Genomic DNA, 7,488 nt, shown 5'->3' on the forward strand with positions numbered 1-7,488 from the left:
GCGTTACCATATTCATTCTCTCCCAATATTCATTACCACAACCACTTAGTTTTGGACCTGATCTATGATTTCATTTGCATGGGGAACCAATGAGGAAACAATTTATTATACCTGTTCCATATTATAGCCTTAGAAAGTTGCCTAGGGTGCACTGAAAGGTTAAGTAACTTACCCAAGGTCACACAGCTAGTATATGTTAGAGGCAGAATTTAGGATCCTAGATCTAGAGCTCAGAATGGACTTTAAAGTTCAACTCCCTCAGTTTACAGATGAGGAAACTGAGGCCCAGGGAAGTCAAGTGACTCCAAAGTCAGCAGAAGAATTTAAACCCAAGCCCACTGACTCAAAGCCAGTGTTCTTTCTACTTTGTTGATTCCATGATAGCAAATTTGAAAGGGGTACTGAGAAGTTTCCGGGTCATATAGCCACATAAGTCGCAAAAGCAGGAGTTAAGCCACCATTTTCCTGATTCTGCATCCATTATGCCACACTGCTTCTCAGTCACTATCACATTTAATCCACTCAACAAGTCTGAAATAAGCTAGATGAAAATTATCTTCAGCATTTGATACATGAAGAAACAAAGGGACTTACCCACTCTCAGTTAGTTAATAGTGACAGAATTGAAAAAAAGAATAGAAACCATGTTTCCTGATAATAGTTCTTTTTCTTCTATTCCATAGTACCACTTTACTCTTTTTTGTAACTTGGATTTCTTTTCCATTTTTTTTCTAATTTCAGAGGGGTTTTGTCATCATTTCTGATAGGTCAGCAATTGGTACTGGCTTCTAAGTCCAGCTTTAAATTCCTCTTACCCTCAAGTTTTTTTAGCTAACATTTAAACAAAATGCTTAAATATATCATGCTAAAACATTTGGTGCTCCCTGAAGTCCTCCTCTGATGCCTCATCAGAAGCATAAAGGTGATTCTGGATTTTCAAAGGCTATGACACTGGGGCAAAGTCTTTGGCAAGTTACAGCAAGCTGGAGAACCTTCCATTATAGACTGTGTCTATTTTCCAAGGACCAATCAGCCTAGCAAAACACTGAGAGCCCATCAGAAAGTTGGCTAAAAGGTGATGGATTTTTAAGCTGTGAAAACTTTTTTAAAATATGTTTTATTTTTCCCCAATTATATGTTAAAACAATTTTTGGCATTTTTTTAAACATTTTGAGTTCCAAATTTTATCCCTTTCTTTCTCCCTCCCCTCTTCCCTCCCTGAGATGGTAAACAATCAGATATAGGTTATGCATGTGCGATCATGTAAAACATTTCCATATTAGTTATTTTGTACAAGAAGACTCAAATTTTAAAAAAAAGAATTAAAGAAAGTGAAAAATATCATGCTTCAGTCTGTATTCAAACAATATCAGTTCTTCTTCTGGAGGTGGATAGTATGCTTCGTTATTTGTCCTTTAGAATTGTCTGGGATCATTGTATTGCTGAGAATAGCTAATGACAGTTCTTCATTGTACAATATTGCTGTTACTGAGTACAGCATTCTCCTGGTTCGGGTCACTTCACTATGCATCAGTTCATGTAAGTCTTTCCAGGTTTTTCTGAAATTATCCTGCTTGTCATTTCTTATAGCACAATAATATTCCACCACCACAATCATATACCACAAGATATGGAGACTCTATGATCTACTTTGTTGGACAGAGCACCTACCCAAAGGAAACCAGAGATCAGTGGAAAGAAGATTGTCTCTAAAGCCAGAAGACCTGGTTCCCACTACCACCTCTGAAGCTTACTACCTGTGTGACCTCGAGTTCCTTAACCTCCCTCAGCCTCAGCTTCATCATCTGTAAAATAAAGCCTTTGGACTAGATAGTTTCTGCAGTTCCTTTTCCAGATCTAGAACTATAAGCCCATAAGGTATCAAAGCGATAAACCCTTCAGTAATTTGAAGAGGAAGGGTAGGGGGGTGAATCACAACTCGAGAAACTCTTTGGTGAATGGCATATTCAGGTAAATTCATAGAGAGCTGGTGTCATAGTCGACTTGGCTACTTGACCTTGGTCAAGCCATGTAACTTCTACAGTTCTTAAGTAACTCACTAAGATAAAAATGTGCCAATCTGCATTGGTAAAGAGACTTTCTCCTTCTGGGAGTTCCTGTATATAAAAAAAATTTTTTTTAAAAAAAGAGGGATAGGGACATATGATTTCATGTCCCTATCCCTCTGTTTTTTTTTTCAGTAAAGAAAAGTGATCCATGTGCACCCTGCCCCTCCCCCCCAGTCAAACATCTATGCTTCCCCACACACATTCCTTTGCTTATCAAGGCCAATTGTCCATTGAAACCTAGATTCTTCATCAGAATGTTTCAGCTGCAATGGTGTGTGGTGGCCCTGAGCTAGGAGCCTCCAGTGACCACTTACACACAGAAGTGTTGTTTAAAATCCACTTGACAAATCCTGTCTTAAGTAAATTACTTCCTGCTTTGGCTGCACTTTGTAGTTCTTCCTAATGGGTAAGAAGAGTTTCTATGGAGCTGTTCAAACCCACAATGGTTGCACCTGAGCATGAAGTTAAAGATGTCTAAGCAAATCACTGTTAGAACTGAATCCAGGAAAGGGGAAGTAAGCTCAGAATCAACTCTACACATGGTACAATCCCCTCGTTCCTTTTAAGGCTCATCTCAGAGCTTAGCACAATGCCTGGCAAATAGTACTCACTAAATAAATGTTTGCTGACTTGATTTGATTTGGCTGTCTCCTACTAGAGACCTTTCTTAATTCAGCTATTAGTGCCCCCTCCCTCCCAAAATAATTTTGAATTTATTTTATATTTGCTTTTCTGCATGCATTTGTACCCCTTCCCCTGTAGGAACACAAACTGCTTGAGAATGAAAGTCTATTTCATTTGTGTCCTTGTATAGACAATCTCCAGCATAGTGCCAGATACATAGTAGTCACTTGATATATACTTGTTCAATTGCATTGAATGCATTATGAGAGCAAATAGGAAGAATAGATAGGCAAGATGGAATTCCTAACTTAACCTCCTTTCCAATTAGGAGCATCTGTCTACAATCTACTTCTTTATCAGCACGTTGGTATTATGAAGGAAGGCTCTCTCTTCTCTTCCTTCTAAGAGTTTATCTCCATCCCTTCCCACAGTGGAAAAAAAGCCAAGTTCCTGCAACCATGCTCTATTGCCATCCCATAAAAAATCATCTACCTTGAGCCACCCCAAGGAGTTCCCTCTGCTTAGATATGATATATTTGGCTCCACTCCTGACCCTTTGTACTTTCTCTACCATGCCCCAGAAGCCCCCTCACCCTGGAAGTTCACTCTACCCCTGGACTTTTCACACTGAAAAAATGCCACCCTTTTGGCTCCTTCCTCTGATTGTCTGGTTCCTCCTAGAACCTGCATTTTTTAAAAATGCCCAGGCCAGGTTCCACTCCTAACTCTCCAGACTTTCTCTACTATGCCTTATAGGTGCTTTCTCTCCCCAACCCCTCTTCTCAGCTTCCTTTTCTGTTTTCTTTTCCCATTAGAATGTAAATTCCTTGAGGGCAAGGATTGTCCCTTTTTGCTTCCATTTATACTCCCAACATTTAGCACAGTGCCGGAACATAGTAAGCACTTAATAAATGTTTATTGACTTGACTTGACTTCCCTTCTTGCCCTTCCAGGCTAAGGTCCCTTATCTCCAAAGAGCTTTCCTGGTCATTTCCCCCCTCCCCACCCCCAGTTGTACAATTCCTGCCCCAACAGAAATATTTTTTATTTATTTTATACTTCATTCTTACTTGTCGGTGAATATACCGTATTCTCCCAGTAGAATGTAAACTCCTTGAAGACAGGTACTGTTTCATTTTTTGTTTTTGTACCTCTAGGGCTTAGCACAGAGTCTTGCATATTTGTCGTTCAGTTGTTTCAGTTGTGTGTTACTCTTCATGACCCCATTTGGGGTTTTCCTGGCAAAGATACTAGAGTGGTTTGCTATTTCCTTCTCCAGCTCAACTTACAGAAGAAGAAACTGAGGCAAACAGAGTTAAGTGACTTCCCTGGGTCACACAGCTGATAAGGGTCTGAGGTCACATTTGAACTCAGGTCTTCCTGATGTCAGGCCTGGCACTCTATCCATTGTGCCACCTAACTGCCCTGTCTTGAGCATAGTAGATAATATATGATTTTTCAATTGAATTGAACATCAGCTTCCTACTCCTCAACCAGTTTCTGTCATTCTGAACATTTCATCCACCAGGGAATCCCATGAAAGGGAAACACGGGTTTGACTCTAGCCCAAATGGAGAGTACTCAGATATAGGTTTAGTATCAGTTCAGACAGGTTCACAGTGCATTAAGCAAATGAAAAAGCTCTAATGGTTTAGTTAAAAATTAATGTTGATGGGGTTCAGCAAATTAGTGGGGGTCCCTGCAAGCCTCTAGACCAAGCTTCTATTTGATTCTAGGCCTGATGCCAACACTTAGCTTTTGATCCTTAGCTCATTCACTGTTGTCTAACAAAGGTCCTTAGTGAGAAGAAAGGGTAATGAAAACATCATCTCTTGATACTCCCACTTCTCAGCCTGAATCAATAGCCCCTGCTTTCCTCTCCCTCACACAGGCAAAAGCTCTAATTTCTAGTTCCAGCCCAGTCCTCAGATGGGAACACCGAACTGTCTTGTTAAGCAGATGGTCAAGTTGGGATTTGTCAGGCAGCCTGGGGCTGGCATTATCTAATGTAATATTGATTTTTTTAAGAGGGAAAAGAGAATGAAGTGGTGCAGAAAATCAATGGAGAAAGGGAGAAAAGGAGATGGGCACATTGGAAGCTTCATGTTTACTCCTCAACTTTGTTTTTTACTAGTAACTTAATGAGTTCTCCATTGGGAGTCAGAAACCTGGGTTCTAGACCTGACTGCCACTAATAATAAAAACCTACATTTATAGAGATGGGACCTCCCCTTGGCCAATTTTCTTTTCCTTCTATATTTTCCAGTTGTCTCACAGTGCTGAATGAGATGTATAGAGGTGAATCATCTAGGATATGTAATATAAAAACAGTTGGTAAGAGTTGTTTCAATGGCCTATTAAACAAAACAAATAAAAAATCAGACACCAAGCTTGAGGGAGAAGTTGACCCCTGTCAACTTTGAGGATACTTTGAGAAACATTGCAGAGATCTTCACAAAGTGATATCAAGATGGCACCTGAGTATAACCTTGCCACTGAGGGTTTGTGAAGTACTCAGCTGCCTGCTAGAAGCACATTAGAGAACTCAAGAAGGAAGAAAGTATCAATTGTTATAGGTCCTGACAGACAGTAAATCAATCAAACAAGTATTAACTAAGCATCTACAATGTGTCAGATGGGCAGCGAGGTGGTGTGGTGGATAGAGCACTGGGATTGAAATAAGACTCATTTTCATGAGTTTAAATCTGCCTTCAGACACTTGTGACAGACACATGTGACTCTGGGCAGGTCATTTAGCCTTGTTTGCCTCAGTTTGCTCATCTGTAAAATGAGCTGAAGAAGGAAAATAGCAAACCACCCCAGGATCTTTATCAAGAAAACCCCAATATGTGATCACAGAGAGTCAGACACAATGGGACGACAACAACAAACAAAACATGCCAGATACTGAGGATACAAAGATGAAACTACCTGCTTTCAAGGAATTTACCAGGGGTGAATGAGGTAAGGCAAGGCAGAAACCACCTGCTAAACTTTACTTTTGAAATCAAATTCTTAGGGCAATTCACTCCCAAAACAGTCTTTGAGAATGCCTGAAAAACACACCAGACACAAAGGAATGGATAGAAACTTGAGATTTCAGATCTTATTGAGAATTACCAGGTGCTCAGGAGTTTTAAAGATGGCATGATTAATTTTGTTTTTCCTATAATAAAGAGCTCATTTAATTTACATGTGAATGAGGTATCCTTGTTCCCCAAAGTTGGGAAAGAAATTAGAATTTCAATGGGGTGGAGGCAAACAAGAGCCAAATAAGCTATGAATTATTGTCAAGAACATACATGCTGTAGACCAAAACCTGGGCTGAGACATTAAAAGGAAAAGCCCCGAGATGAAAGAATCAGGGCAAGTCCCATCCACACATGTGCAGAAGGATTGAAAGAGGGTCAAGACTTAGAACAGCTGGGACCTGCTCGTGTCTATGAATAAGGTGGATTAAATAATAATAAATAAATAAATAAATAATAGAAAATAAGTAGTTAAAGCTTAGGTAGCTGATCTAGATATAAAACTCTGAGTAGCCACCTCAAGTCCTGCCTCTGTAAGCTATTATTATAGCAGGGTTTTGTGGGGCAGGTAGGTGGCATAGTGGATAGACTCATCTTCCTAGGTTCAAATCTGGCCTTAGACACTTACTAGCTATGTGACCCTGCAAGTCATTCAACCCTGTTTGCCTCAGTTTCCTCATCTGTAAAATGAGTTGGAGAAAGAAATAGCAAACCACTCAAGTATGTCTGCCAAGAAAATCCCAAATGGGGTCATGAAGAGTCAGACACAACCGAGAAACAACAAAAATGGGCTTTGAAGAACCAATTATTAAATTTTCATCATGATGATTCATACCTGGGAAATCAGAAAATACTGTAAATCAGGGTTTGTTTTATTCTTTTCTTGATTGTCTAGACTTAAGAAAATGATGGAGAAAATGTTAATAATATGAATTAAATTTAAAAGTTATCCTTCCCTCCCACCTTTGGAGAGTTGGTTGTTAAATATTTACTAGAACACCATTGCATAAAATACTGGTCCTGCCTATGCCAAAGTGAAACACAGTATTTCATAGCATTTTAAGATTTGAAGAATACTCTCTTCCCTGAAACAATGCTGTGTCGTAGACAATGCAAGCTTTATCCTGATTTTAGAGATGAGAAAAATAATTTCTAAGGGAATAAGAAGTTCGCCCAAGAGGAGGCAACATGGTAATGTCAAAGGCATACTGACTCTGAAGTCAAAGGACCAGAGTACAGAACCTGCCTCTCCTGCTAACTCCCTGTGTGATCATGGGCAAAACAAGCACTTATTCTCCTTGGGCCTCAGTTTCCTCATCTATGAAATGGAGAGAGGTCAGACTAGACCACGTCTAAGATCCCTTCCAGTTCTATGTCTCTGATTCATGATCTATCCATAGTAGGAGCTCTCATCCTAAAGATAGTAACTCTCAAGATTTACATACATATTTGAGACTAATGGTTGCTAATTCAAGAATTTACAATTTATGTTGTTGTTCAGTCATTTCAGTTGCGTCCAACTCTTTATGACATCATTTGGGGTTTTCTTGGCAAAGAAGCTGGAGTGGTTTGCCATTTCCTTCTCCAGCTCGTTTTACAGATGAAGAAACTGAGGCACATGGGGTTAAGTGACTTGCCCAGGGTCACACAGCTAGTAAGTATCTGAGGCCACATTTGAACTCAGAAAGATGAATCTTCCTTACTCTAGGTTCTGCACTCTATCTGCTGTGCCATCTGGTTGCACTTACATTTTATTTTATCCTCCT

The sequence above is a fragment of the Vombatus ursinus genome, unplaced genomic scaffold (genome assembly GCF_900497805.2).
Source record: "Vombatus ursinus unplaced genomic scaffold, bare-nosed wombat genome assembly UNPS02014832.1, whole genome shotgun sequence".
Taxonomy (NCBI): domain Eukaryota; kingdom Metazoa; phylum Chordata; class Mammalia; order Diprotodontia; family Vombatidae; genus Vombatus; species Vombatus ursinus.